This window comes from Schistosoma mansoni, chromosome 1, assembly GCF_000237925.1.
Source record: "Schistosoma mansoni strain Puerto Rico chromosome 1, complete genome".
NCBI lineage: Eukaryota > Metazoa > Platyhelminthes > Trematoda > Strigeidida > Schistosomatidae > Schistosoma > Schistosoma mansoni.
The window spans coordinates 8,204,371-8,211,729 of NC_031495.1; the positions used below are offsets into that span (position 1 = coordinate 8,204,371).

The window sequence follows — 7,359 nt, forward strand, 5'->3', positions numbered from 1 at the left end:
GTGAAGAATATTTTGTCCTGGTGATACTAATCATTCAAATTAACTATCCAACCATTTAATAAATAAAGAGATTTAGTGTTCATATAACTTTGATTAGGATGTGACAAATATTTTTATTTAAATGACTTATCATTCTAATCTGGAATGAATATGTATCAATCCAATTGACCATACCTTTAATAGATCATAACTATTCCTCACATCTTCACCTGAAAGTTAATATGGCTCAATGGAATGATAAATTGCTTCATGATCTGACGCCACGTCACAAACTGGCCTTCTCTCAATGTACTCTTACACAAATAGCCTTTAGGTTAAATGGTGGCATTCGATTCCGTAAAACATATGTCAACTACCTGAGCCGATTATATTTTATAAACATTAAAATACTTATTATTCTTACCGTAAATCCTACTCCCACATTTTTATAATCCATAAATAAAATGTAGTAATTTTCATAGTTGAAAGCGTGAGTCAATTAAAGCTAGACCACCCTGGAAAACCTGGAAGCACTGGACGGCCGTTTCGTCCTATTGTGGGACTCCTCAGCAGTGCGCATCTGATAATTAATATGTGGTAAGCCAACTTGAACACCATCGCCTTTTCTGTGACCTCATACTATTCAAACATTAAAATTACGGTAACCCTACAATACAGGAATATATAATTTCGATCTCAGTTAACTGTTTATAATCATTCTATGCTTTTCTTTTAAAATTTATACATCGTTTTATACATATAATCATAATTAGACGGTAATTAAAATTTTTCATCATTTATGCCAAATACGTAAACACAAACAAGCAAAAAACTATCTACAGGATACATCCATACATACATACGCGTAAACATGCATAGAAAGTATGTTTGTTAGTTAATAAACAATAAAAGAAAATCATCACAGCTTTATTGTTATTGTTTTAATTAACAAAATATGTTAGTGAGTTTATATTTGCAGGTTATTTGAGTAGTTAGTTATGTAATCAACTCATAAACATATATATATATATATATATATATATATAGAGAGAGAGAGAGAGAGAGAGAGAGAAGTGTAACGATATCATACACTTGAGTGATGTTTGTTTTTCTGAAAGGGTAACTTTATTAATAGTAATTTTTTTCTAATGAAAAAAAAATAGAAAGAATTTGTGCATGTGTGTGAAGAAGGGGGGGGGCGGGAGGAGGCAGAAGAACATGACATATATATATGCATATACTTATATATTTTCCGCATTCTTCTGTGTAAAGAGATTATTTGTGGTTGTCAACACGGTTAATATCAATACATGTAAATGATGGTGCTTTTTTTTATTAATCATTCGAATGGATTTTTATGGTGTACTTAATTGTTATGATTATAATTGTTATTATTAGACATTATAATCATATGGTATTTACGCAATGTTTAAAATTATCTACTCTTTAAATGATGATTTCAGTCTATTTGGCACAGTATTCGATTGCTAATAATTATTTTTCTCAATGAGTCAGTAATCTGTGGTTTCAATTAAAAAATAATGATGCCTAATTATGATATGATAATGAGGTGTATAAATTATGAAAATTTTGATAATTGTTAGTTGCAGTGTTTATTTGTGTGTTATACGTTGACATTAGAATGTGTTGTATTCTATGTAAACAGCCTTAAAGTAATCAACGAATATTTCCTTATAAGACAAGTCTCTTGTACTTTTTAATACTCAGCATTAATACTTGTTTATGTGTTAAAGGGAAACTGGAAAGCGTTTGATGTTGTAATCGTCAAACAAAAAAATTATCATGATATAACTAAGTATTTAATATTATATCTCACTAAAATAAGATTATTTTGAGCTTAAAGTATTGACTCTGTTTAAATAGCTAACACATCATGAAACACTGTGATTTAAATCACTTATACTAGAAATTGTCTTGATTAGTTCGATCATCAGTGTTACCCCTCGTGGAGGAGCACAGGCCGCCCGCTAGCATTCTCTATCGAACTCTATCTTGGTCAATCATTTCCAGTTGTTTAGAGTTCATATTTGTCCTCTTCCATGTCTGCTTCGAATTCTCGGCGAAGTGTGTTCCTTGGTCTTCCTCTTTTCCTTCTCCCTTCAGGATTCCAAATTAGCGCTTGCTTCGTGATACAGTTTGGTGTGTGTGTCCTATCCACCAACTCCAACGTCTTTTCCTAATTTCCTCTTGAGTTGGAAGCTGATTTGTTCTCTCCCACAGTAGGTTGTTGCTGATGTTATCTGACCGATGGACATTGAGGATCTTGAGTGGACAATTGTTTATAGATCCTTGTACATTTTTGATGATGTTTGTGGTAGTTATCCAAATTTTCGCTCCGTATAGTAGAACTGTCTTGACGTTCATATTGATGATTGTGACTTTGATATTGGTTGACAGTTGTTTTTAGTTCCATATGTTCTTCGACTGTATAAATACTGCCCTTACTTTGCCAATTCTCGCCTTTACATCTGCATCACATCCTCCTTGTATATCGATCATGCTGATCAGGTATGAAAGTTTCCAACTCTTCCAGAGTTTCTCCATCAAGTGTGACTGGACTGGTGTTTTCCGTGTTGTATTTGATGACCTTGCCTATTCCCTTGTGTATGTTGCATGACATTAAACATTATGAGACGAGATCTACTCATTCCTATGTTCGAGATCATATGGAGATATATAATTATTCATTATATATTACGAAATATAAAAGACGGAAATGTAATAGATTGTTTTTCATAATTAGTCGTTCTAGCTACTTTACGGTTTTCATCATAATAGCAAGAGTTCTATTATGGCGCATATGCAGGAGTAATTGCGTAAAGTCTAGGTTTTCTCCTTGAACTTTAACGTGAACCATACAGTTTCCAGATTCTACTTATATTTGGCTCTCACATTAAGCCTATCATATTCAGATAGACAGTTTCTTGATAGAATAGGGAATATTAAAAAAAAATAGACTAAGTGAATTCATTTCTAAGGGTTTTTATATCTTCTCATTAGTTTCGAAAACTGCAATTGGTCAGCCGCTGACATATGAATGAAAATTCACTCTCGTTGGATAGGGGAGCGACTATTTAACTTCAGTAACAGTAGATAGCGTACTGGGATTTTGAAGCAAACGGCAGATGTATATTGATCCAAGTTGTGATATCATATCAGTACAGTGAAGTCAAATCAACAGACATAGGAATGAAAATAATAATATAATCACCGATAACAATTAGTACTGCTCATTGAATTAATACATTTCTATTCTTCTAGGACCTTTGAAGCCACATCACTTGAGATCTGTAATCAATGTCTACCGACGTGGAAAAAACCAGCAAATAGAAACTTTTTAGTCTGACCCCATGTTTTAATTGGTTCAATCCTATTTTCCTTTTAACCTACTTCTTCACCAGCTAGGATTGCATGTCGATGTAGACGTTGAGTGGTTATACATAACATATCTAAGTCATCCCAGCGGACGAAGGTTTACTAGCCTCATCAGCTGGTTTGTCATGTTTGCTAATACCCAAAGTATAATCTTAAGGTTGCTTACACAGTTATTCTACATCAGTTTAGGAGTAATTGAAAGACTTTTTTGATTCATTAATAGTGACATGAAGATGTCCTCTAATTTTAAATGTCATGGTTCCACAGCCAAGATTGTAAAGTTACCGGATCGCTGTGTAGAAAATTCAACACTTGATTAACAGATATACAAATAGTGTTCTGTGTGATAAAAATATACGAGTTCGGTGATGCGATTATATAAATGCATTAGAATAATGATAAGTCAATAAAATGTAAGCTGTTTTCATTGCATATCTCTTATACAGCTTTATACATCCTCGTGTAGTATTCAAATATAATCAGTTCATCAGAGTTTGTCATCATCATAGATCATTATAACATATGCTCACTAGTGACTGACTTCAAGAGGTATTTCCTGAAGTTCTAATGAGAAGCAGTGACCAGTGGAGTTCAACCAGGTCTGTTGTGAGATAGTAACTCACTGAAAACAGTGGTGGATGTGTCGCTCGATTTCGTGGATCGGTTGAAGTTAGACATTAACACCGTTTGATTCCAGCTCAGTGGTCTAAAGGTTAAGCGCTCGCGCGCGAGACTGACAGGTTCTGGTTCGAATCTGGCGAGATAGGATCGTGGATGCTCATTGCTGAAAGAGTCCCTAAATAGGACGAAACAGCCGTTCAGTGCTTCCTGGTTTTCCATGGTGGTCTGGCTTCAATTGACTCATGATTTCAACTATTAAAATTATTATAACATTTAGTTTAATCTACATAGAATTAAATTCTAAATTTGAGAAAAACCTGATGTTGTGTTTAAAATCACTTGATGATTTAGGAAACTCGATTATGAATACATTTAATATTGTTTGTAATTTAATCCAAAAGTCAACAAGAAATTAATTTTGTTTTAGAAGTAAAACAAAACCACAATTAAAACTGATTCTTAAGATGTTTTATTGTAATAGAATTAATATATTACACAGCCATATTAAGACTTTAGGCATGTATAATCACTATCACTACTACTATTCAATAGTATACTATCAGTTAGATTCAGTTAGTTTTTTTCTGGATCGTCAGAAGAAGAATAGTGAAACATCAAAATGCACTGAATAAGTCTTTTCTGACTTATAGATTCACAGTATTATGCATTAAAAAAACTATCACTCAGGATTGACTTTATGGCTTTGATATCTTGTTACTAGTGAATTATCATCTAGTCAACCAGTTAGTGTGAAATAGGTATTATTTTTCATCTGTAACCCTCACAAATTAGTTGGAGCTACACTTGATCTCTTATCAGAAGATTAGGCCATTTATATTAATGCTAGTCATCCCTAAGAATTTGGTGAATACCATTTAGTTTGGTGTCTTGTAGAATTTTCAAGGTAATTATGGTCTTGGACTAAAAGTTATGGGATTATTATTACTATTATTATTAGCTTTATTCAATATTATATTTTTGGTACAATATAGAATTCTCAGCACAAAGTACTTCAACAGGTTTCCGTTTCTTACTTCTTCGTCCTTCCTGACGATAAATATTGAGTGGTTGCCAGTTAGAAGTTAGCAGCCCAGTCAATCGACATCTGGATAATGTACATTCTTCTCGTTGCATATTGCCAGCAACCACGATATATCTGATTAGGCCTTCTGTAACCTTTACAGCGAAAGGTCTTACACTTTTCAGAAACGCACCTGAATAGGTTGTGCGATTAATAGGTATAATGATGTATTAAAACAAACGAAATTAGATAACTTGTTGAAATATCTAGATGACAGGAACAGGTAGCCCAGATGCTTAAACAGGCCGCCTGATATAACAGGTTCCAGTTGTGTGTGAACATGTACCAAAATGGTTGCAGAAGCAAATAGAATCAAATGACCCAATAAGAGTTGAGGATAAACATCCATTATTTTCTATTGCCAAACACGTAATCGAAACAGGTCATAAGATTGATCTTAACTGGGCATTTGTGGTGTTGTAACGAAGTGTAAAAGAGCGTATACTAAGGTTTATTGAAGCCTTAGCCATACGAAAATTCAAACCCCCTTTGTGTATTCAAGAACAGTTTGTTCTCACCTTAAACCTACCCTGTTAATATTAGCTTATTATCCAGAGTGATTAGATTTCAAATTGTTTCCACATTATTATTATTATTATTACTATTATTATCTTCTCTTACCCCCCATTTCCAGTCTAGTTGACCTTTTATTTTTATATAAAAATGTTCTTAACAAGTATATGTGTGATCAGATTGTTCGAAATGTATTGCGCTGATAATTTTCGTCTTCTTATTACACTATCGAAATTTATCAAAGAGACTAATTGCTTTAAGGTTCCAGTTATGTTTACTTTGGTAGTAAAAAAGTGGGTTTATTGTTCTAAAAAACTTGAGTCATCACTAAGAGCTAGAAAACATTAGTTTACCGTATTCGACGAACGACTCGCTTCAAATAGATTTTCCCAAGAAAAAATTGGCGTCCACAATCCAGACGCTAAAACGAAGTGTATTTTATCTGATCTTATAAATCCTGACTTTTTCAAGTAGAATAGATTATTATTAACCATAAGATTGATTAATAGATAATATGTTCAATGTAGGTTCATAAATAAACTGCTTCGTAAGTACCGATTAATAAATGGTAACTAAAAATACTTCTCAAGTTTCCAGGCTACTAATATAAATTTGAATGTTGTTTGTAAACTAATCAAAGTATATATAAGAACTTTCGTCTAAATTAGAGCGAATAGTTTCACAGTATTTTGGCGTCGAGCTGATGTAAGACATTAAATAGAAATAATATATTTGTAAAATCTCAGCGAATAAATATGAAATAAATCCAACGTTTCGCCCGGCAATCTGGTCCAAGCTTTTTCAAGGAAATATCAAATAATCAAAGTATATCCCTATTCGTTTGAATAACTGGTGCAACTAACGAGCCTAGTTTAAAACTACTCTACCATATATTTATCTGCTGGTATAGATATGAATTGACCAATGTAGAGTAATTCTCGATTATGATTGAATACTGCCATCACAAAATCTAGTCCTTCAGCATTACTGAAACTATTGAGTTGGGGGAATTGTTAGAATAATCCAATTTGAAGTCGGTTTTCATCAGACACAGACATCTAGTTAAGAATAGTACAGTAGTGATATTGGTTAACTGTCACTCTATGTGGCGAGTTGGCTGTAGTTGAAAATATAAACTAATGCATTTCAACTTATTATTTTGAACATATTCTACTAACCTTGATCTCTGGAATATTGATTGCCTAATCACAAAGAATCTCATACTAGTATGAAACAGTTGTCCGAAATAGGATAAATGCAATTAATGACATATAATTTAACAATTAGTGAAATTTCCACTGACTAGTTTACAAACGTTCCATCTTCCCTTTGCATTAACATATCTATAAACTTGTTTTCGGTAAATGAGTATGGTAAAAATTCGATTATAAACATTATATCAAACGTATCGATTCTAGTGTCCATCATATAATCAGTACAAATGTTGCCACTATCTTTTCAGTATACAAACTTTAATACTTTAGGTGACTACATTTTATTCACCTCACTTTTGCCAACTTTACCTCAGTTATATCATTTTGTGCAATTTCATGAAAACTTTTCAGTATTTTCATAGTTGAAATCATGAGTCAATTGAAGCCAGACCACCATGGAAAACCTGGAAGCACTGGATGGCCGTTTTGTCCTATTGTGGGACTCCTCAGCAGTGCGCATCCACGATCCCACCTCACGAGATTCGAGTCCAGGACCTACCAGTCTCGCGCCAGAGCTTTAACCGGTAGGTCCTGGTTCGAATCTCGCAAGGAATT

General features: G+C 33.3%; 1 protein-coding gene across 1 annotated transcript in view; it reads left to right on the top strand.

Moving 5' to 3' along the window:
• Smp_123960 (hypothetical protein) overlaps positions 1–7,359 on the top strand; it is a gene marked incomplete at its 5' end in the record, with an annotated part of 132,128 nt that overhangs the window by 59,317 nt on the left and 65,452 nt on the right. The gene's annotated exons all lie outside the window — the stretch shown is intronic.